Raw genomic sequence first — 23,024 nt, 5'->3', positions numbered from 1 at the left:
CGTGCACTCTGTTGGGTGCGGCACAAAGCCAAAAATTTGTCCCAGCACCTGGCATACACAGATTTCGTAGATGTACACCTGGCTGCAAGAATAGCATCAATGGCTTGGGGAGGAAGATCTAAGGAAACTAGCTGATGCCACTCAATTGCTGAACATTGTATTGCAGATTGCGGAGGCCCGGGTGCAAGACGCTGCTCTGTGTTAGTAGATCCTCCCAAAGTAGAAGCTTGATCAGAGGAAAGATTTTTGGATATCACACTCTCTTGGCCCAATCCAGACCACAGGGATGACTTGGGCCTGATCGGTGTTGATTTTCTTCAGAACCCAAGGCGGGAGAGGTAGAGATGGGAAAGCATACAGTGTTCCTGAGCCCCATTCTAGGCAGAAGGTGTCTCTGAGAGACAGCCTTCTTGAGAACTCTAGAGTGCAAATACGCAGACATTGCATGCTCTTGGCGGTGGTGAAAAGATTGAGCCAGGGTTCTCCCGGTTGCTGGAAAACATCCTGTGACATCTCCTGGAGTAACTGGCTTCCATGATCCATTAGGCACTGGAGAGTGAGTTGGTTCGCCCTGAGATTTAGAGATCTCACCAGGTGGTTCATGACCAGAGAAATGCCTTGGCGAGTCAGCCACTTCCAGAGACACAGAGCCTCCTAGCACAGGACCAAAGAACACACTTGCTGCAGTACCACAAGGTGGTTGCGTTGTCTGTGAGTACTTGTACCAGCCTCCCTTTGGTTGATAGTAGGGAGGCCTTCAAGTCCAAGCAGATCACCCACAACTCCCCAGAACTAATTCTCAGGTGGGTTTCTGCTGAAGACCAGAGCCCTCTGAGCTCCACCCCTCCGAGATAGCCTCCCCAGCCCAGTAGTGATGCATCAGTGGCTACCATCAGTTCGGGGTGAGGTAAGGTGAGCTGACAGTGGCCAAAATCACTGCAGATCTACTGCAGTATCCCCTGAAACCTGGATGGAATCCAACAGGTTTCTCTGGTGCTGTGTCCATTGGAAATTCAGATCCACTGAAGAGCCCACATGTGTCATCTGGTGTGGCTGACTAGCATGATGCAGGAGGCCAATAGTTCCGATACCTCAAAGCCATCCTCACTGAGATCCAGGACAGATGCTGAAACATCGGGTTCAAAGCCTGCATGTCCTGGGCTCTTCGCTTCGGGTGGTGGGAGGAGAGGAGGGGGGGGGGGAGAAAAAGGGGGTGGCAGGCATGAAACTGCACCATATGCATGATGGCTCCTAGCAATGGTCACTATCAGCCGGAGTACTTAGTTTCCTTTGTACAACAATTTTTTTTTCATGGCACAATGAACATATTTTGAAAACCAAAGCTGGGCCATTCCACAAACATAGAAGTAGGATTATAATTTGGCATTCACCATGCGAACAACACAGAAAAACTTCACTTACTGTGCTCATCAACACAGAAATACAGACAATAGAGTACTAATGGAAACTAAAATGTGGGACACCTGGTTACCCCAACTATAAGGACTGAACTTACTGCCACAGAAACACTACACAGTAATATTCAACAAATCTAGACTTTATGCTAGAAACACAAACAGGATCAGTATTTTAGAGATTGAGCCAGTTGCTTGATATTAGAAAGCTTTACTTAGCCATAGGAAGACATTACAAACATATCAAGTTGTGCATAGACCTCATTTAATCTGGTTTTCTTTGCATTCCCGGCCTTGTAGGTTTCCACTTATAAAGTTTGAACAGAACTGAAAAGTAAATCATAATACCGGGACTAGAGAAGAGTAAATATGTGCCTGTGAGATAGAAGGGAAGGTGGTGGCGAGATGCAAAAGGATTCATAAAACATTATTTGCTTTGCCTACTATTTGAAAACATACATGGCTACTTTGCTCAAACATATTCTTCCTATGGAGGCCATCAGGGTATTAACACCTTTGGTCAGATCTAACAAGTCCCTGTCTTCCACAGACTACCCGGTCACAGAGCGGAAATGAGGTAGAAAGTATAAAAAAAACAAAAATCTTTTGGGTGGACACAGTACCTTGAAATCGTTTCGGGACATGCTCTAAGATTCAGTCTGCCCTCGCTACATTTTCCACATAGTGCCCATTAGTTCTTTTGTCTCTTGGTTATGATCCCAAGTCACTGGGAAGTCCTGTGGAAGTTTTGAAAGTAACACTTATTTTGTTGAAAACAGTATGGGACAACTTCCAAGCACTATCCGATGTGTCTCATTACACTCTCCAGGGTTCAACTTGTGTCCCAGGGTCCTCCAGCAGAATTCTTAAGGTAGGTGGTTCTCGCATCATATGGATATCAGCAGAACAACAGAAATCCACAAAAGCCCCTCCTCACAATACTTTCCCTAGGAACTGACATTGTTCCCTAGTGATATTCAAAGTACAGCTGTAGACGCATCACTATCTGGAATATCGATGCGGGGGGTAGGGAGGTTTAGGTGTTAGCTGCAGGTTTTTTCGTCTCTAATTGGAAAGACGTGGGCCGACTTGATTTGCTGGGAGCCAAAACCTGCACCAGCAATTAATGTGCCACTGGAGTATCGAGGAGGCCTCAACATCTACATCAGAGGAGGGGGAATAAAGGCAGAAGATGCCCATGGAGTACAGGAAGGTGCCACCATTCTTGAGAGCACCAAGCCACACCAGCTAAATGTTACAAGCTTATCTACCTGAGTGCTATTAATACAGGTGATAACTTGATCATTTTCAACACACTTCCTTATCTTGGTATTACTGGACCAGAGCTTGAATGGCTTTCATCTTAACTCGCCAACCACTCATTCTCAGTGTCCTTTGGTGCCCTTTGCAGGCCAGATCCACCCCGGTCTGTGGGCTTCCCACAGGACTGTGTTGCAGGCCTGTCACTATTTTTATTCTACACCACATCATACCACTAGCTTTCAGACTTCACAAAACCCCCAAATAAAACAAGAATTACTATTTATTTGTCCTATCACAAATCTAAATTGGGCTGGATCTTGGAAATTTCCCCGTTCGGTTCTAAATCAATTTCTGCAGTTACATCCTCACATAAAACAAGAGGTAGATTGACTCTTTTCTACCCTTTCCATTTCATATGTAAAGCAGGAAGAATCTGTGTTCCAAAACATGCAAGAATCTGTCAAATTAAGTACTAATGGGCCCAGTAAATCCGGGTCCAGCATGTTATTGGCCATTCCCGTCGGAAAAACCCGAACTAGCACAGTACAGTGGAGGAATTACCAGCCAAACTGATGACTCTTGCCACCAGAATTACTGAGGTCCCTGCGCCGTGCTACTCCTAATCTGAGCCAATTTGTCATTTAACCCCAATTTGTGTTATCGCAAAAAATAGCCTTTAGATTGTCAGCTACAATCAGACTACGGTTCACAATGTGTCTAGTTCAGAACAAGATCTCCCAACGTGCCTCTTGCTTGCCATACACCTTTCACTGAAGAGTTACCAGGGAAGAAGGCGACTAGCTCAGTCTTGCCAAGAGAAGGTGAAAGCAGGAGTTTAAGATAGACTTCAGATTGCTGCTGCTGTCTCCCTGTCACAATCATTTCATTCCCAATCATCCCTGATCTGAAAAGCTTGGTTAGAGGATGAAGAGACTGCATGAAGGGCGGGGTTTTAAAAAAATGTGTAACATGTCTGGCACTCGAAAGATATAGTCCAAATGTTTGTCTAATGTACACAGAAGAACTCCACAGTTTGAAGTATTTTATAGTGTAGAAGTCTAAGCAGTGCAGTAACAAGGCTGGAGCTCTGGCTGAATTATGCACCCAAGTATGCTGTAGCCGAAAGGCAGCGGAGCACTGTACAAGGGTCAACGAGTGATTGGAGAAGTAGCTGGGGTCTGTAGACAATAGTGGCCTATATCAAGAGGTCGTTCTTCGAGTGTGACAATATCGTGCAAGTTCAGGAGGGGTCTAATGTTATTCTGATAGTAGTTCTCTAGGGGTTTTCTTACTGAAAAAGGAAACTGAACAAGCTTCAACAAGCCTTGCATCATTCTTGAGTAGAAGGGTATAAGCAAAGTTCCCATACGCTTGGTGTAGTGTATCATCACAATATTTTCTATTGGCCCAGACTTCTTTAGTCCGCTAATTTCATACAAATCATATTTTAAACCAGGAGTGTTTTAGGTTTTTTACAGGCCATTCCATGGTATTGACAGCTTTGGTGTACCATCCACTGTTTTCTTGCTATCAAGACTTTAGAGCGATGGTAGCGGGGTAAATGAGTGGTTATATAGAACATTTAGTTGGGACTAGTGGCCAAATAGCTGCTTCACATTCTGGATAAGTAATAGTGGAGGTACACTGAGCTGGAAAGCAGAGGGAAGGAGATGGCCCGGGACTGTAGCGTACTCTCAGACAAAGGCAGAGGGGCTTTTATTTCTGAAGCGTTTAGAAAACATTAGTTGGCGCTTTGGTGGTGGCATGGGGAACAGCTGCAGTACATGCACAGTTTCAGGGATGAACTGAGAATACCGATGCTGTGGAAATTGGAGATGGGTCACTTGCTGCCACGAGTCACCCTTTGACAAGAGTTTAGCATCGGTAGCGGCTCCAGCTGCCAGTCTTGTGAATGCATGCAGCTAGATGCTCTCTCACCTCTCTGTCAAAACCGACTCCAGTGCGGTGACTGGGACGTGACCCTAGCTTGAATGGACGTACCAAAGCCAAACAGCCAGCCAAACAGCCAAGGAGAGTTCCTCTCAGCGCTCTGGCTGCTGTTCATCCTCGCAGAAGATTTTGTTGCTCAGTGTGGCCATGATTGCAGCTCCTACTGCTGTGATGGTACACCGCCATACTGCTGCTCCGACTATGCCTATATCAGGAATGTGCTACTGGGGACTGGGATAGTCAGCATTGTGTTCATCATGGGAGTGATGCCGGAGTCGCCATCTGCAAGTGGATCTAGAACCCCCGAACAACGCAAATAAACACTGTTAGTGGACATCCTGTGTCTCCATCATATAACTGTGAGTTTGAGATGTATTACCCAGTGGGTCTACCTCACACACCAATACGACCAACCTCTCTGCATTATTATCCTCCTCCTCCGTACAGTGGTTATTCAAGAAAATAACAGTTTGTATTGCGATATATGACAATTGCCACCCAGGTGTTCTTGGGTAATGGGTTCTAAATAGGAGTAACTTAAAGCAACAATCATTGCAACGATTGTTGCAGATGCTTCAAAGATAAATTGAGTGGACTGGCGAGACACCCTAGCATCCCCACAGGAGGTTGCCATTCCTATGAGACCGCGGCTCATCCAACTAAACGTTCTGCACCATGTTTATTTGGCCACGGGAGTCCTGGTCAAAATGGGTAGGAGACCGGATCCCCATTGCCTCAGGCACTGTCACCAGGAGGGAACCTTCTATTACATTATTTGGAAGTGCCCAGTTGCTCAAACTTACTGGAAAAAGATTACAGACCACTTGGAGTGTGCTGGGGGAAAACATTGACGATCACCCCGAAACTCTGTATTCTAAAAATATGGGAAGCCACGGACCTTACCCAGACTGAGAGGGAGTGGGCTTCACTGGGGTGGGCCATAGCTAAACAAAACATTGCACAAAAATGGGGAGTGGGGGACACACCAATGATCAGGGACTGGGTGGCCGATATGGACAGAGCTATGGTTGCTGAAAAAGATGTGTTTAAACATAGAGGATGCCCCAAAAAAATGGGACCATAAATGGACAATCTGGAATATGTAGAGAGGGGAGATATGCTTGTCTCCGGCAGTGGAACTACAACGCAGCATAGATAGATTGCATGACCCAGCGGGCATCGAGAGTGAGGAACCTGAGTGATACATTTATATGGTACAAACTGCTCAGGACAATCTACCTGGCTTTTATTTTTTGATCATATGTTATTGCTTCTTTGCATAGCTGTGCAATTTGTTATGATGCATAATAAAAAGAGTTAAAAAAAAAAAAAAAAGGATAAATTGAGTGAACTGACTTTGCTCACATAGATTCATATCCAGGCAAGACTCCAAAAGTCTGTTGTCTTTCTGTGTTAGAAGCTTGAGCATATCTAAAGAGTATTCTTTTTGCCATAATTGAATTAAAACACTTAAATACTTCAATGTTCCAGGACTAGCTAAGGGATTGCCTAAGAATCTGATCGTGTTCAATAAATGATCTGAAGCAAATTTTGTATTTTAGGGAACGTTATAGAAGTTGAATGAAAAAATACTTTTTAAGCTTATGTTATTTTTAACATTATTCAAATACTTGTAAACAAGCTAATTAATACACACTGGTTTCTGATGTAGCATGTGATATAATATAATATGTATCAGCTGTGAGTTAAAATTCTATGTTGGCATATTTGACTAAAGCAAGCATTTCTGATGCCAAAACTGGATCTATATAGTACAAGGACAAATCGCTGTGCGGTATGTGACTCTCTAACAGTTTCTGAAGACCTTGACAAGCATATTGTCTGCTTATCCTGCAAGCTTTGTGTGTATCCTTGTTAGATTTTGCTAAAATCAGAAATTTGAGACTTGTTAAAATTTGTAAAATGTTGGTGTGTACTTCTTTGTACAAATATGTACAATTACTGTTGTTTTAAAAAATATATATATTCTTTTGGTCTGATATATATATATAATTGATGGTGTGAGTTTAACTTCCAGGAAGCCTGCCGCAAGGGTAAAAATGCGGTCTGACAGCTGATGGGAATCAGGGCATTATCGTGAGCATGTGAAGAGGCTACTAAGCCAGAACTTGCAGATTTGGACTGCATAAATCATTTTTTTGGCTGCACATAGGGCACATTGGAATGTGTTTCCAGGGGCAAATGTGTGTGTGAGTACGATGGAAGAGGACAGCAGTGACAACCCGTCAGAGATTGGATACTTACTCGAACCTGCCAGTCCTCTTTTCATGAGTATGCGGCACCCTCCAACGGGAGTCACCAAACGTGGATTTAAAAGCCCCTTGGTAAACAAACTTGTAATAATGAACTGGCATTGAGAAAGGCTAACAGCTGAAAGGCGTCTGCCAGCTGCTTGTGAGCTGTGCCGTGAAATTTCTGTGCGAGGCATTGTAAGTGAAATAAAGCTTACCTCGATTGAACCCGAGCCCGTTTCTATTGGTACGGGAGTGGAATATATATGTATATATATACATCTGACCCTCCAATGTCAGAGGGATTCTTTAACAGGTACAGACCACAGCCTATGTTGCATGCCAGAGAATACACCACAAGCGATTTCAAGGTGCCAAATATCCTTCTTTAATTCATTAGACAAGTGTCCGCCTCAGACGCGTTTCGATCGCCTCCGCGATCTTGATCATATATATAAAATTCTATACCTAACAAGTATATAGGTCACTGCATAGCTTTTATATAATTTGATTAGATGCTAATGGGTCTGTTTTATTTAGCTATCACAATATGTAAATATCATAACTATTTTATCCACAAGTGCTTCACTATTTGAAAAATGAAAAATATAAAATAAAAAAAGATAGTTATAAAAATACAAGAATAGATTAGCTTCAAGTACAGCAACACTTGAAAGTCTGAGTTTGTATAATACAACTTTAAATCTTGATGTATTATCTTCCTTATACACAGATACCCGTTTCTATGAGCCCAATTACGAGTTTGGCGGTCCGAGGACCACCAGACTTATGGTAGCGAGGCGGTGGAGGTCTGCCCCATTGTGACTTGGGCAGTCGGACCACCATAGGACTGCGGCCGCCAGGGAACCCCCTTCTCTGGAGGTGCGCGGCGCTCCTGAGGCCTCAATATGCTTGCCGGAAACGCCGTGCTCCCTCTAAGCATATTAAGAGTCTCTTCTCGACCACTGTTTTCATGGCGTTTACACCGCCATGAAAATCATGGTGAAGAGGAAACAACGGGGCCCAACAGGGCTCCCTGGCACCTCATGCCATGTGTATGTACACAGGGGGGCACAACATGGACCCTCCTGTGTGAATGCACACCAGTTCCTGCAAGGCATAAACGTTACAGTCCATGCCGTGCAGGAACCTTGTGTGGAGCTCACATTGCGGTGCCTTTTTCAAAGGCACCGCCGCGGGAAATACATGCCACGCCGCCCACCTGACCACTATTAAACTGTAATCTGGTGGACGGCGGTGTCTCTTGGCAGTGTGAGGGCGCAGCAGTGGCATGCCAGCCGCCCCTGCACCGCCAAAATTTGTAATTGAGCCCTATGTAGTTATATATCTACATATTTATTACTTTACTCCTACTGTAGAAGAAGAAAAACTTTGACTCTCTCCAATGCACTACTCTATCTCACCCTATATTTCTCTCAATGAACCCTCTACCTCCACTCTCGGACTCATCCCACACATCATTCTACTACTATGGTCTCCAAAGCAACCCTTTCTAGACTCTTGCCACCTCCACCCCACTTGGCTCACTTCAAAACTCATTTTACTACTATGATCTTCCAAACAACCCTTTTAAAGTCTTTCATCATGTAGCCCCCCTTTGACTCATCCCAAACCTAATTTTACTACTACAATCTCCCTAATCCCTTTCTAGAGACTCTTCCCTCCTCCATCCCGCCTTTTACTCATCACAGACCTCATCTTGCTACTATGATCTCCCAAATAATAATGCACAGGGTCTACAATCTCACAAAGCCCTGCTTTATGCAATCCCACATGGAAGTTATGTTGCCCGTGAACACATTAATCAACCTTCCCTTGATGGATGGGAGGAAAGCCTTCAATGCCTAGCGGATAGCCCGCAACTAGGAGACTGATAAGGAGCTGGGATTTCCACGGGAGACCAGGGTCCTCTGCTCTCCACTTCTCCGAAGTGGCCACACCAACCCAGAAGTGATGCATTGGTCACCATGGCAACTCTGGGTAGGGGAGGAAGAGGGTCTGCCGCTGATCCAATCGCGATTCTTCAGCCACTACTGCAGATATTTTGCAGTCTACACCAAAATCTGGACCAGGTTGGACATGAGTCGTGTTCACTGGGACTTCAGATCCCACAGCAAAGCCCGCATATGCCATCTAGCATGCTTCACCAGCAGTATGCAATCAGACCCAGCAGCCTCAGGGTCAATTTCACCAAAATCCAAGATGGAGATTGAAACATCAGGATCATAGCCCAAAAGTCCTGGACTCTATGCTCCGTAGGATAGGCACAGAACTGCACCGTGTCCAGTATGGCTCCAACGAAAGGGAGGGTCTGAGGAGTCAGGCGCGACTTTGGCATGTTGATAGAGAACCCCAGTGAGTGAAGAGGGTTTGCCGTAGTCTGGAAGTGGGTGAAGACTGCCTGGGACAAGCCCGCCTACAACAGCCAGTCGTTGCGGTAGAAGAAGACTGTGATCTGTGACCTCGGAAGGTGTGTTGCACATGAACACCCGAGGTGCACTGGTGAGGCCAAAGGAGAGGACAGCAAACTGGAAAGGCTCTTGGCCTACTGTGAACTGCAGGCAACCCATGTTGACCTACAGGACGGGAATGAGATAATACGAGTCTTGAAGGTCCAAGGCTACTATCCAGTCTTTGAGGCACAGGGCAGACAGAACCTAAGTCAAGGTGAGTATCTTTAATTTCTGTTTCTGTAGAAAGGTGTTGAGAGCGCAACTATCTAGTATAAGGCAGAAGGCTCTGTCCTTTCTCGGCACCAGAAAATAGCAGGAACAACAACCACGCACTATTCTGATGCTGGCACCGTCTCAATGGCTGCTCCCTTGGTAAGCAGAGCCTGCACTTCCTGAAGAAGCAAAAAGATATGGTCCTCCATCAGCCGTTCTGCGAACAGTGGCAAGGTAGGTGGGTTTCCAGAAAAGGAAGGGCATAACCCGCTGCACAATTTGGAGAACAAACTTGTTGGAGATTATCCCCTGCCACTGGGGCAGGTGATGCTTGACCCTGCTGCAAACGAGATGGTTGTGCTGTGTTGAGGACCCACAAAAGAGGTCTGGAGGCTGTGGCAGCCAGAGCAGACAGGGCATAGACAGTATGCTGGGTGTGGGTCCTCATCCTCTGTGGCAACCTCGTCCCTGGCCATGAAAGGACTGAGAAGCCTCCTGGTCTGGAGGCTAAGGGTGGAATTGTGTCCCTCCCGTGGCCACGGAAGGGGCGAAAAGAAGACTGCTGTTGTCGGGTATCCAGTGGTAGGCCTACAGATCTGGTGGCGACTTGACTCTCCTTAAAGCGCTTGAGCACTCTGTCTGCCTTATCGCAGAATAGGCAGGAGCTGTCAAAGGACATGTCTATGTGGGAAACTCTGTTGACCTTAGCCAGTCATGGTGGCGGAGCGCCACCCTTGAGGCCATGGCCCCGCCTAGTGAGTCGATAGTGGCTAGTCCCTACCGAATAATGGACTTCGCTGCGTCCCAACCACCTTCCAGTTCCTGGTTCAAGATGGCCCGGCCCTCTTAGGGAAGCATGGGCAACAGCTGTGCAACCATGTCCACAATGCATGAGCTGTCGGTCCAATAGGTATCTAGTGTTCACCAACCGCAATGCCAGGCTGGTGGAAGAGAAAATTCTCTCCTAGAAGGTGTCCAGGCTGTTTCATTCCTGACTCAGGAAAGTGGTACGGCATGCGCTCAGGTTAAGTTTGGTTCTCGAGGCCTGCACCACCAGGCTCTCAGGAGAGGGATGATGGTTGAGGAAGGTTGGGTCTCCGGGGGCAGGGCGGTGGAAATGGGCAATCTTTCTGTGAATGTGCTCTACACAAATGATAATAACACATTGTGATGTTATAACCAGATAATGTCTGCACAATAATCTTTACTACTTTGATGCTCATGTTTAATAATGAATCATTTGTAAGAGTTGAGATATCGCCTGTAATAAAATAGGGCATCTGTGGGGTTAACGGGGTAATTGTTTTTTTCAAATAAGAGGAGGTTAATGTTGCTCATTGGTAGAGTTGACTTTGGCAAACTCTCCTGCTGAGTTTGACTAAATAGAGTACAATTTACGATAATACTGATATATTTGGCAGAAATGTGATCTGCATAATCGATTTGAAAGTGCACCATCAGCAATACAAATACTTTTCACATCAGGAAAACACCCACAATGTGAGGAAATTAACATTACCAGGTAAACTAAAAATCAGTTACAACTCAAGTGATGCAAGTGTTCTTACATCGATCCACCTCATCACTAACTGTTTGGGAATCTGGTCTGAAAAGGAAAGGCTACAAACCTTTTGCACACTTCAGGGATGCTCTACACCAGTGGTTCTTAATCTGTGGTCCGGGGACCTCTTGGGACCCCCAGAGTGGGGGTGACCCCTAGTCGGGGGATCGATGACTGATTAGAAAATTATCAAAAATAAGGCCCTATTGTCATGAATCTCATTCACTTATGTTCCAGGGGAACCATTAGGTAATTTAAAACTTGTTCTGCAGTTACAACTGTCAAAATTGGCTAGGACATTCTCTGGACGCCAATGACTCAGTAGGGGTCACGCAGGCCCTCGTCACCAGCAGACTGGACTACACTCTGCGAAGGAATCATTGCATGCCTCCTGAAGAGACTACAGACAATACAAATCTCAGCAGCAAGACTCATCCTCAACCTCCCCAGACGGACCCACATCACACCGCACCTCAAGTGTCTACACTGACTCCTGATCCAGAAGAGATGCCAGTTTAAGATGTCGACACACATGTAAAGCCCTGCACAACGAAGGACCAGTAGACTTCAAAAAATGCATTCCACTGACCAACCAGACACCTCTGATCTGTCTTCCTCTTCCTCACAGACACCCTCTGGAACTGTCGAGGCAACAGTGAAGGGCGCTCCTTTTCACACCTGGCGGCCAATGCTTGGAATGACCTTCCCTTACACCTCAGGACTGCCTCATCGCTCCGGGAATTCAGGATAGGACGCAAGACCTGCCTGTTTGAATAAACAGATCACCTCAACACAGCTAGCTACTCCTGTACCATGAGAACTTCATGGGTGATTTGCCGCACTTTACAGATCCTGAAGTCACTCTCATCTCTATTTAAGAGTTTTGTATAGCGCTAGCTCAACCCAAAGGTATCAGAGCTCTTTACAACAGTAAATGTTCACATCAAAGATAGCAAACATATACAGAGCAGCAGAGTAGTATCATAAAATCAGTGGTTGAGGGATGAAGAATGATAAGGACGACTGGGGCCAACTTGACAGCCTTTCAAGCTGGTTGATAGACATGCCAGTTTAGGAGGAGGTCCTTTAGTTGTTTCTTGAAGCGCAAGAAGGAAGGGTTCAGATTTTAGGGGCATTGCTCGAGAAAGAGTGTGCCAGAGTTTTTTGTTTGTGGGCTTTAGGCGGAATGAGAAGTAGGGTGTTTGAGCTTCTTAGGTTTCTTGTGTGATCTGCTGTTTTTAGTTTTGAGGTGAGGTAAACTGGTTTCCCAGTGTGGAAGGCATTGTGAGTAAGACAAGCAGTTCTGAAGCTGCAGCGAGCTTCAATTGGGAGCCACTTCAGTTCTTTCAGGGCGAGGGTTATGTGGTCATATTTTTTTTTATTCCGGTGACCATTCTGTCTGCTGCATCGAGAGTGGTTCTTAGGGGTGTGAGGTGGGATTTAGCCGTTCCAGTGTGGGTGGCATCAACGTAGTTCAATCTAGACAGCACCATTGCTTGGGGGGCAGATTTAAGATCATTTGGAGGAAAATAGGGTTCGATTTTGTTCAAAAGTTTCAGGTTGTAGAAGGCGTTCTTGGGACTATTCTTCATATGATCTTTCATGATCAGTTTAGGGTCAAGTGTGATTCCTAGAGATTTGGCAGAGTCAACTGTGGTTCGATTGCAGTTGAGAGCATCTATGGAATGTATCCATTCTTGCATCTGGGGGGATTGTTCTGTCTTTGATATGAGGAGAATTTCTGTTTTGTCTTGGTTGAGTTTAAGGTGGTTGCAAGATAGCCAATGTTGGACTTCTTTGAGGGTGGTATTTAACCGGTGTATGTTGTCTAGAGAGGAGATTTCCATGTAGAGCTAGGTGTCATCTGCGTATAGATGGAAGGGGATGTTTGCTTGGCTGAGGATGATGTTGAGGGGTTCCAAGTAGATATTGAACAGTGTGGGTGCCTTGAGGGTTACACCGGGTTATTATCTTGGCATAAGAAGTTTGATTGCTTATTTTAATTTGTTGAGAGCGGTTTTGCAGAAAGTATGTGAAACAGCGTAGAATCACCCCGTCCGCACCAATCCTTTACTGGAGAGAATCCAGGAGAAACTTGTGGTTGAAGGCCGCTGATAGGAGTATGAGCAAGCAACATCTGTCTATAGCCAAGGATTTGTGTAGGTCATCTACTATGTTCAAGATGGCGGTTTCTGTGCCGCATCCTTTTCTGACGCAGATTGGTGCAGGTCCAGGAGATTGTGGTTTTCGATGTGCTGGTTAAATTGTTAAAGGACAGAACTCTCTAGAGTTTTGGCTAGGAAGAGGAGACTGAAAACAGGTCTGAAGTTGTTGAAGTTGTTTGGGTCAACTCCTGTTTTTTTACGCATTGGTGTGACTTGGCAGAGTTTGAGACAGTCTGGCATTCCTCCAGTTATGAGGGAGCTGTTTATAATCTTAGTCCAGGGGGTGGGGAGGGTGTTTAGGGCTTGACTGAGGTTTTTTTTACCAGGGAGACTGAAAGGGGGTCTGCACGGTAGGTAGAATGTTTAGACGTAGACAGCAGGGCAGATATGTTATTTTTCGAGAGTGGGATGAATACTTTCCAGCTTCTAGGAGTATGTGGGTGCCTTAGATTTGATTGCACCTGTTGTTGTCCAGGGGCGTCACCACTGCTGGGGTGGCTGTGGGGCGAGAGGGGAGGTTGCTATCTTCATTTATGGGAGGGGGGGTTCTCATTGGATGACTGGTTATGCTCATCAAGGGAGAGCTTGATCTTCGTGATTTTGTCATGGAAGAAATTGGCGAATTTTTCACACTGTTCTTTAGATATCCGAGGGTTTTGTAAGGCTGGCTAAGTGGTTGGTTGCTTGATGATGTTGAAGACCTCAGTTTTTTTTGTTTGGTCTTGTCAAGAACTTTGCGGAAGAATTAGGCTTTTTCATCCATGATGTATTATTTATATTCCCTGCGTTCATTCCCTAGCTGTTCGAGGTGGGCTGTGGATGGATTTGATCGCCAGAGTCCTTCAGCTGCTCGGAGCGGTCTTTTTCAGTGGTAAGATCTTCATTTAACCAGGATCTCGAGTGTGTGTTTCTAACATTTTTTAGTTTCAGCTGGGCTACTTGGTCCTGGATGGAGTACACTGTTGAGTTGTAGTGAGTGGCAGGTTTAGTTGTTGAAAGGTCTGTGATGAAGGGGGTAGTAGTGACAGCAGTTTTTTCAAGGGCCAATGAGGGACTTTATGTTTCTCATCCAATGGAAGGTTTTTTGAATGAGTTGGGTGGGGAAGCACTTTCTTAATGTGAAACAGAAAACTATCTTGAGTTTCAACATCAATTGCTCCCTCTGAAGAGGAATGTAATGTCTTGTCCCAGATCCTTATGGAAAAAGTGGCCAAAATATACGTCTTTTCCTGACGAATATAGAGATGCCCCAAGCCTGAGCTTGTGGTTCAACAGCCCAGAGAATAGCTCTAAGCTATTGAATGTCAGGCCTATTGAGCTTGAGAAAATGCCCTCGCTTTGTGCTGTGGTGAAATCAGGGTCGCTGTTGGATCCGGCCTCTCGATCCATTCCAGAAAGAGGGGTGGAAGTAATTCTACCTGTAGTAGGTGAATTGATTAATGGATCCCTGGCCTCTGGCCAGATTCCAGGGCGATGGAAGCACGCTGTGGTGGTCTCACTACTAAAACAAACGCTGCTAGATCGCGCTAAGCTGGAGAATTTACGTCCAATTTCACAACTACCTTTTTACTCTCAAATCATGGAGAAGTTTGTTAACAGACAGCTCTCGGCCTTCATAGAAAGGAGTAACTTACTACACGTGACGTAAGCAGACTTTCACCCATCTCACAGTACTGAGTCTGCCTTGTTGCTGGCGACAGAGTCGATACGTAAGATTTTGGATGCAGGTGATTCAGCGGCATTGCTTATATTATATCGTAGCGCCGCATTCGATACGGTGTCCCATAACACCCTACTGGAGAGACTCTGGAACTGTGGAGTGGGCAATAAAGCTTTGAGCTGGGTCACATCCTTTTTGCAGGGGTGCACTTTTCAGGTAGCACAAAAGCTGTACCAATCAAAAGTGTTTTCTGTGAACCAAGGAGTGCCGCAGGGTTCGTCGTTGATCCCTACGTTGTTTAATGCGTACATGCAACCGTTTGCAGAGGAAATCGAACGCTATGGGTTTATTACCATAATCTCATATGCTGATGACACGCAGCTTATCGTCAAGTTGCCACAAAACCCTTTCAACATGGCCTCGTCCTTGTGTCTCTGCCTTGCAGAAGTTGCAAGGTGGATGGACTGGAACTGCCTTTAGCTCAATGCTGGAAAGACCTAGGTCCTGACTGTGGGCATGCAAGCCAACATCTGGTGTATGGCTTGTAGGCCTGTGGAGCTAGGTCCGCTACAGGAACCTAAAGCTAAGGTTAAGAACCTAGGCATCTGGCTGGACAGTAAGCTGTCTTTTGACAGCCAAATTACTGCAGTGGCGGGGAATGTTTTGGAATTCTTAAGATGCGAAGAACGATTCTCTGCCTCCTGCCAGAGCTACCTAGAAAAACAGGCTTCGATTGTGTCAAGGCAGGATTACTGCAACGTGCTGGCCTTGGAGGTCAGACAAGGTCGGATCAAGAGGGTCCAAAGTGTGCAAAACGCTGCTGCTATTCTTCCTTTGAACCTTCTTAGGTATGCGTTGATGGGGGATGCACTCAAGAAACTGCACTGAATGCTATTTAGATGCACGTCCTCTTCTAAAGCCTTGTGCTATTGTCACAAGGCACTAACAAAAAAAGGACCACAGTACCTTCGATCTCTGATCAGACCATATATACCAGCTAGAAATCTAAGATCAGCTGGGGAAAGGCCAGTGACTGTTCTTAACATTAAAAGAGCACACTTAGGTGGAAGCTCATGTGGCTACCTGGCACCAAAACTATGGAACTCTCTACCTCTGAGGATTCGTCAAACCCAGTCGAAGTGCGTTTTTAGGAAACTGGGTACACCTGTACCTAACACTGGGACACCCCACTGAGGAAGCTATGCGCTTTATAAAATGAGTAACAAAATAAATATATAAATAAATAGATTGATTGGTTGAAATCCAAAAATGATTTAGTGGTGGTTCCCGGATTCTAGTAATAATTATGTTCCGGTCCACAGAAGTTAAAAAGTTAAGAACCACTGCTCTACACCACACATTCACTGCCCCTTCTGCCAGTCTATCTCTTTTCTAATGGAAATGTCTACACGAGAAAAAAGTAGTTGATGTAAGCTAGAGATGGCTGGAAAACGTAAGCTATCATACGGTGGACACAGATGATCTCTTCTTGCCTCCAACTACTTTTGGGCTGTGAGTAACAGTGAAATGTTGCTCTCCAAAATAAAGAACACAATTCTATCCAAGCTACAAAAGAACACATTCAAGCAATATTCAGACCTGGTCCTCTTACTCCACAATAACTCCAGATGTCTTTCCCTTTATGTCAGACAGCACTGGTCCAACCTGCTTATTCTAGAACCTGACTCCGCGAGTACACAGATCCTGTAGGTCTTGCATGGACCTTGGGACAAGTCTATGGATCTTTACAGATGATTTCATAGTCTTGATGTATTTCAGTTGGCCAGGAAATTGAAGAATGGGCATGATGAAAGAAATAACACAAGCTACTAGTGCAAATTCCGTTAGATTCTCCAGACATCAGAGATATATGATTTGTATAGGGTAACTTTATACACTCCCATCTCAAATAAGAACGTAGAGAAACCAGAATCGTTTGGCATATTTAATATGGTCACTGATGCAAGTAAGTGCCCTCTTTTAATTCAGAAAGCTGAAGTAATGGCTCTTTAGTGTATGCCTGAAGGCTGGACAGTTCTTCGTGGAAGTCAAGGGAAGGTAATGTATTTAAAATGACTGACTTATGGACAGGTCGAGTCTGGTTTGCAAATTATGCATGCGGCATACAGACTTTCTAATACCTTGCCAAGGGACATCTTAGGGATTTTAGGAGCCCTGTGCCAATCAAATTAGGGTGGCCCCATTTGGAACACCTTTGAATTTATGATCCAATTTCAGCTCTTCCATGCCCTCTTTGGCCTGGTCACTGACCGTGCATAGGCACACTCGTCCACATTCTAAATGTGTTTACATCTAATATTCAGGTAAAGCAATGTGTGTTTTCAATATTGTAATCTTATCTCGCTAATATTACTGCAAATAATGTCTGTGACACCCTTCCGTTTCGGTTTTTATATAAAAGAAGCCTTTTTTAATGGATGGGTGGATGAAACAAACAACATTTCTCTGCAAAATGTCTGTAATAGACTCTCACACATCATCACCTTAAAAATAAATTGAATGGAAAAGGTATTTAAAACAATATGCTTAAAAAGTATTCATGGTCACCCGGGAAAGACTCAGCACAACAGACCTGGCTCTATCAGGGGGGCCCTGAAAGGCTGGAGCCATGGGCCAGCTCCCACTTTGCCCAGGTCTAATCCAGGAGTCAATGCACTTTGATAATAATACCTAAATATGTTTCTGGACATGGATTATCAGGCCATGATGATGCGGGCAACAGAAAAGAATGGGAAATGCAGCATATAATGCTCGAGTGTAACTGCGCAATAGCGATGGGTATCACGTCATGTAGAGGGATGATGAACGTTCTTCTTCCGCTAGTGTTTAACATTGGTTAGAAAGCGGGGAGAAATGTCTTTTTTTAAACAGAATTAAATACATTTTAAGAATTAATAGACTTGCATATCTAAACTGCCATTTGCCGGAGGTAGAGAAGAAGAACTTTTGTCTCCAGCAAGAGAGAGTGCGCAACAGGCTATTCAATTTCTGCGGGGCATTTTGTTTGTTGGATGAAGTTCTAAGAGGAGGAACAACGTGTTAGTGATGGTCTTCCCATCATCACTTACCTCTCGCAAGTGGCCCAGGTATCACATATAAGTCCATAGCGAATAGCCAACAGTTTAACAAAAAGGAGTACAACTCAATGGAGTTCGGCCACTCTGGATGACTTACCAAAAGTACTGTTACAAATGCTGCCAGTTACTGATATCAAACATTCAGTAGATATGCTGACAGGTTTGATGGCATCGAGAAGAAGGATAACTTAGTTATATGGGGGCTTACAGGTCTTAAGGCTGGAAGAAAGATCCCAGTCAAACAAGTAGGGTTGGTTTGAGCACAGATGTAAAGGATTGAAAGCCCCTTTAAAGAAAGGGTTAAACACTGCAAACAAATAATGTATTTAGTTTAACAAACTTAGCAGAAGATTCAGGCTAATTGTGAGAGGAATAAGAATGTCACAATACGGTAAGAACTGATGCATCAAATAAAGAGTGCTAGTGACTAGAAAGAACAATAGGGGGTTTGAACTGGAGAGGATCGCAGTGTTATTTGATTTGATTTGAAGCAAGTTAGAAGGTGTTACACGAGTTCCCTGGCCCAACAGATCTTGACCTGAATGGCTGTATAACTGTAGGAAATATAAAAAATAAATAAATGAATCTCAGAAATGGAGACAAGGCCATGGCACTAACGTTACCCCGCCAGTGATGAATGTGAAAAACTCATAATGGCGTGCACAGCTTCCCCCTTTCCTGTTCCAATGGATTTTACGGAATAGGTATGTTTCACGTTTTGGGGGGGGGGGGGGGGGGGGGGGGGGCTTACTCACACCTATTAAATTATTAAATTGGCATTACCTATAAAATGGGCATTAAGGGCGATATTTCATTCTAGAGGTTGATATACTCGACATCAAAATACATTACAGATTGGTGCTGATGGGACAAAAAGGTCAGATTGTTGAAAATACCATTTAACCAGAGCGCAAGGAAGGTTCTGTCCAGGCTTAGAAAGCATGTGCCAGTGCTTCATGCTAGTTATCATCTCAAGAAATCAATAAATACAACAGAGCATCTCTTTAGTAGTTTTGTTGATTTGAGCTAGCTGAGTTTAATTGCTGAGTAAACTCAGGATGCTGGATATCCGTATTGGCTCGCTTGACATCACCAGACTCCATGGCAGTAGAAGTTGGGTTTAGGTTCAACTAGATATGAGGGGAAATGTACAAATAGGATCACAATTAGCAACTGTTTAAAGGAGGGTTCTGTTCTAGGTCCTAGCCATTATATGTGGTTTTAAAGAAACACCGCTTCATGGAACTCCAGTTTGTATGGCGTTGTAGCATCATAAATATGAGCCAATCTTCACAGTCAGTTTCATTTGGACATTTCATTTTCTGATCTTATACAACCTTGATGTAAGGTTGGCCAAATAAAAGTTACAAAGAATTTAACTGAGAACTTACCCCAACAGGGAGACCTAAATGCATGAATCTTTTTTTCTAATCCATTTGGCATACTCAAAATCCGAGCCCGCCTATTTGTACGAAAACTATGTGAATGACTGAGCAGGCCATGTTCCATCCAACAGGCTAAAACCCATTTCCTTCATGTAACCCTATCCAAAGGGGTTAAAACTGATGTTCCCTGAAGCAGCAAAAGAAAGAATGATTTTGCCTCTGAACTGCATGTTAAATGCACTAGAGTCAGACTGCGATATTAATCTTCGCGTCTGGAAAGCGATGCAGTGTTTCACCTGATCTTTTACCAAGAAAATGAAACAAATGCTGCAGGATTCTCGAATAGGCCTTGGGAAGAATGGGGCTATACATTTATTTCAAGGCATGATGATTAGGTCATGTACATAGTCTCAAATGGTTAACTTTACATTTTACAATGACTCCCCCCTCCCCCCCCCCCCTTCCCCCCTTCCCTTTTGTCTTGATAATATTCTGGGATACTGTGTGTGTTCTGAGAGGCAGGATCTCATGCTTGATTGTTTTTGAAATAGGATCTCAATATGTGTTTATATTTTTGAGTTTTCTGAATAAACTTGTACAAACTCAAGTCATATTCTAAATTACCATCTCTCAAACCACTTCGTTTGTTCTTAACAAACCTCTGAACATAGCTGCCAAGCTCTCAGCGTGTTTACGAATGACATTTCCAGGTTTTCATTCCGCTTATGTGTGACATTTTCTGAAGTATGTGTGACACTTTTTAGTAGCAAAACAAAGTAGGGATGTCTGGAAAGTACCCATCATTTTGCTATGTAAAGGTTTTATCACTGCTGTAACCCCCTTTTAAGTGTTTTGAACTACCTGTTATGTCTAGGACTTGTGACTTTTCTCCCTGCTTGTCACATTGAAAAATGGGTGACAGACCAACAAGGCTACATTCTTTAAAAAAAAGATAATATTTCTTTAAACTCTGGTGGGAACCAGAAGCCAAACAATTAACATGGTGTGCTCTTGCAAACTCGAAATTAACTGGGTTCTTCTAGTCCCTGCACCCATTTAATCTTTACCTCCCTCCCTTACTCTTTAAAAGTACATTCCCCACTTAAAGCTGAAAGGCGCGTGTGGAAAGAAATATCGTTAAGAGAAAAGCCTGAGGAGAAGAGTATATTTGTTCCAGAATTAACATGCTTATAAACAAACACCATGGCATATGGAAGTATGTCTATCTCCACGTGACATTCATGCATTTCAAAACGATGCTCACAAAATTACAAAAGTTCATCATGAGAGCGTTTTGTTTGACAACTGGAGCAGTAAAGTGAAGGCACACTTCTTACTGGCATGTCATGACTGCTTTGGTTGCTTGCACAGTGTTGTGTCCCTGGGCTTTCAGCTGAAGGTACCTTGAGGCTGTAAAGTACCAGAGATAACCATGGCGCCGGACAAGAACTGTAGTCGCCTAGGACAGGGACTTCAACATTCCTGGCCATGCAGCCATGGGTCGCACACTTGATCATCCTGCTGCTGGGACAGGCCTGCTGTGCTCTGATTGCGCCTTGATGCTGCTGGTGCTCCCGGCTGGCGCTGTGCAGGTTCTAGGCAGGCAGAGGCTCTCTTGAAGGCTCAGTGCACTGCTGCTACAAGTTGGTTGAACTGACCAGCCCTCTGGCAGGGATTAAGTCGGCTGCAATGTCTTCCTGGGGCTCTTGAGGTGGGCCAGACCGGCAGGACTTGCAGCACAGTCCTACCTCAGTGCAGTGGCGTACAAATGGCCACTGCAACCCCCACAGAGCGGGGCGGGGGCAAGCTCCAGAGGTTCCCTCAGCACAGTACCTTGACCAGAGAGCTTCTGATTGAGTCCAGTGGGGGCCCCTCCATGTACCTTGCCTGAGGGCCCTCTCAAGTTTCATTACGCCACTGCTTCTGTGCTAGTTACTGCGCCTTCTCCAGGGTCGCACATTAACAAGACGCCGCCCCACATAAACAAAGCTGCCAGCCCTGCACTTCAGGGTCCTCCTTTGGGTGCAATCACACAAGGCATGGTCAGTGGGGCAGGCACCTTGCCACCTGTGGATCTATGTAAAGGGCTGCCTGATAATGTTCATCAAGAGAATGTGCTGACAAAGGACCCCTCACAGCTGGCTGACTGGAGGGGATTTCCAGGTTCGTGCGACACCTAACTGGAGAGTTGATGAGGTGTAATGTGAATAATAAATAAGTAAACAAGACGGAGAGAAGCCAGTTTATTGTGAAATGGAGCATTCTTTCTAAGCAGCACAGACCACTCACTGCCAGCGTGGTCGCTGCTTAAATGCAGCTCGTGCAGCACACGGTTCCAGTGAGCTACAATGAGTGACTAATGCATGATAGTGCGGTGATGCTGACACCAGCACCAAAATGCATTAATCTAACACCTGATGAGTGGTACATTGCAGGGTTTCCTGCATACCAAGATCAAATCACTGTCTACATTTTCTTCAATATAATGCTACAGCTTAAAACTTTTAGTGCAGGTGTCACATACAACCACACTCCACTACTCAGTGTGTCCTTTGGCCATTGGCTGACACTGGGAAAGGCTGATAATTATCCTCCAACCCTCCCTCCCCTCCCCCATCATATTATGGCGGCAGCATGACACAAAGCAAAGGTGTGCTTTTCATGAGTAATCAATTTACCTCTACGGGACTGCCTAAGTAACCAGGTGGCCCTTTTTGCATTGTTGGCTTGGTCTAGGAATATGCTTGTATGTGTAGGTGCGACCACTTTCTCCTCACAATACAAAGGTGTACTTCTCCCGAATAATTTGTTTACCCCACCAGAACTGTCCGACTAATTGAGTGGCCCGGTATAAATTGTAGACTATTTTTTAAGCATTCATGCACTTATTGCTTACAGGATGCCTTTTTGAAGGTCTAAAGTTTCCACTGTTTCTAAGGAACTTTAGTCAGGCGACTTATCTTGATGAGATCCGAAAAATAACTACGAGTCGAAACATTGACTTTCCCTCCCTAAGTTGCTTTCAAAACATATTATGATTCACAAGAAGATATCATATTTTAACAGACAGGATCTCCACCTAGGTTTGTTTGATATGAAAATCATATACAACCTTAGGATATGTTCAGTGTCTTATTTTATCTATATTTGTTCACTGTCTGAGCAAACGTTGTCTGCACTAATTTTGATACATAAGAAATGTATATTGTTCTTGTACTAAAAATTTGAAAATCATCATCATGCAAGATATTGTGTTCTGTATCCTTTTTCAATAACATTCATTATGATACAAATTACTAATTGAGTTCTCACACTTCCAAAGCAAAAGTTGAAATGCTGGTGAATGAGTCCCACAGGCCATTTGTTTGGCTTATTACTTGAGGGAACTTAAGCAGTATTTCCAGCATGTTTGCCTTAGTTTCAAAGGTAGATATGCTCACTCTGTACAAAGAATGTAAGCCTTGGAAGGCATTCTCAGACACCACCAACTTGCAGCCACAAACTGGAAAGAGTTGGATTTAGCACAGCGAGTGCACTGAAGGCGCATGAAAGACGTTTTCTTGAGCTTCATGTAGCTAGCAACGAAAG

The 23,024-nt window shown here is 44.5% G+C and overlaps 1 protein-coding gene and 1 pseudogene across 1 annotated transcript in view; one reads left to right on the top strand and one right to left on the bottom strand.

The window, feature by feature from the left end:
* ANAPC10 (anaphase promoting complex subunit 10) overlaps positions 1–23,024 on the bottom strand; it is a 302,574-nt gene that overhangs the window by 133,990 nt on the left and 145,560 nt on the right. The gene's annotated exons all lie outside the window — the stretch shown is intronic.
* On the top strand, positions 4,670–5,094 carry LOC146862416 (cysteine and tyrosine-rich protein 1 pseudogene; annotated as a pseudogene).

The sequence above is a fragment of the Triturus cristatus genome, chromosome 2_2 (assembly GCF_964204655.1).
Source record: "Triturus cristatus chromosome 2_2, aTriCri1.1, whole genome shotgun sequence".
Classification (NCBI taxonomy): Eukaryota; Metazoa; Chordata; class Amphibia; order Caudata; family Salamandridae; genus Triturus; species Triturus cristatus.
Note: the sequence above shows the minus strand (reverse complement) of the source record. Positions and strands in the feature narration are given on the sequence as shown.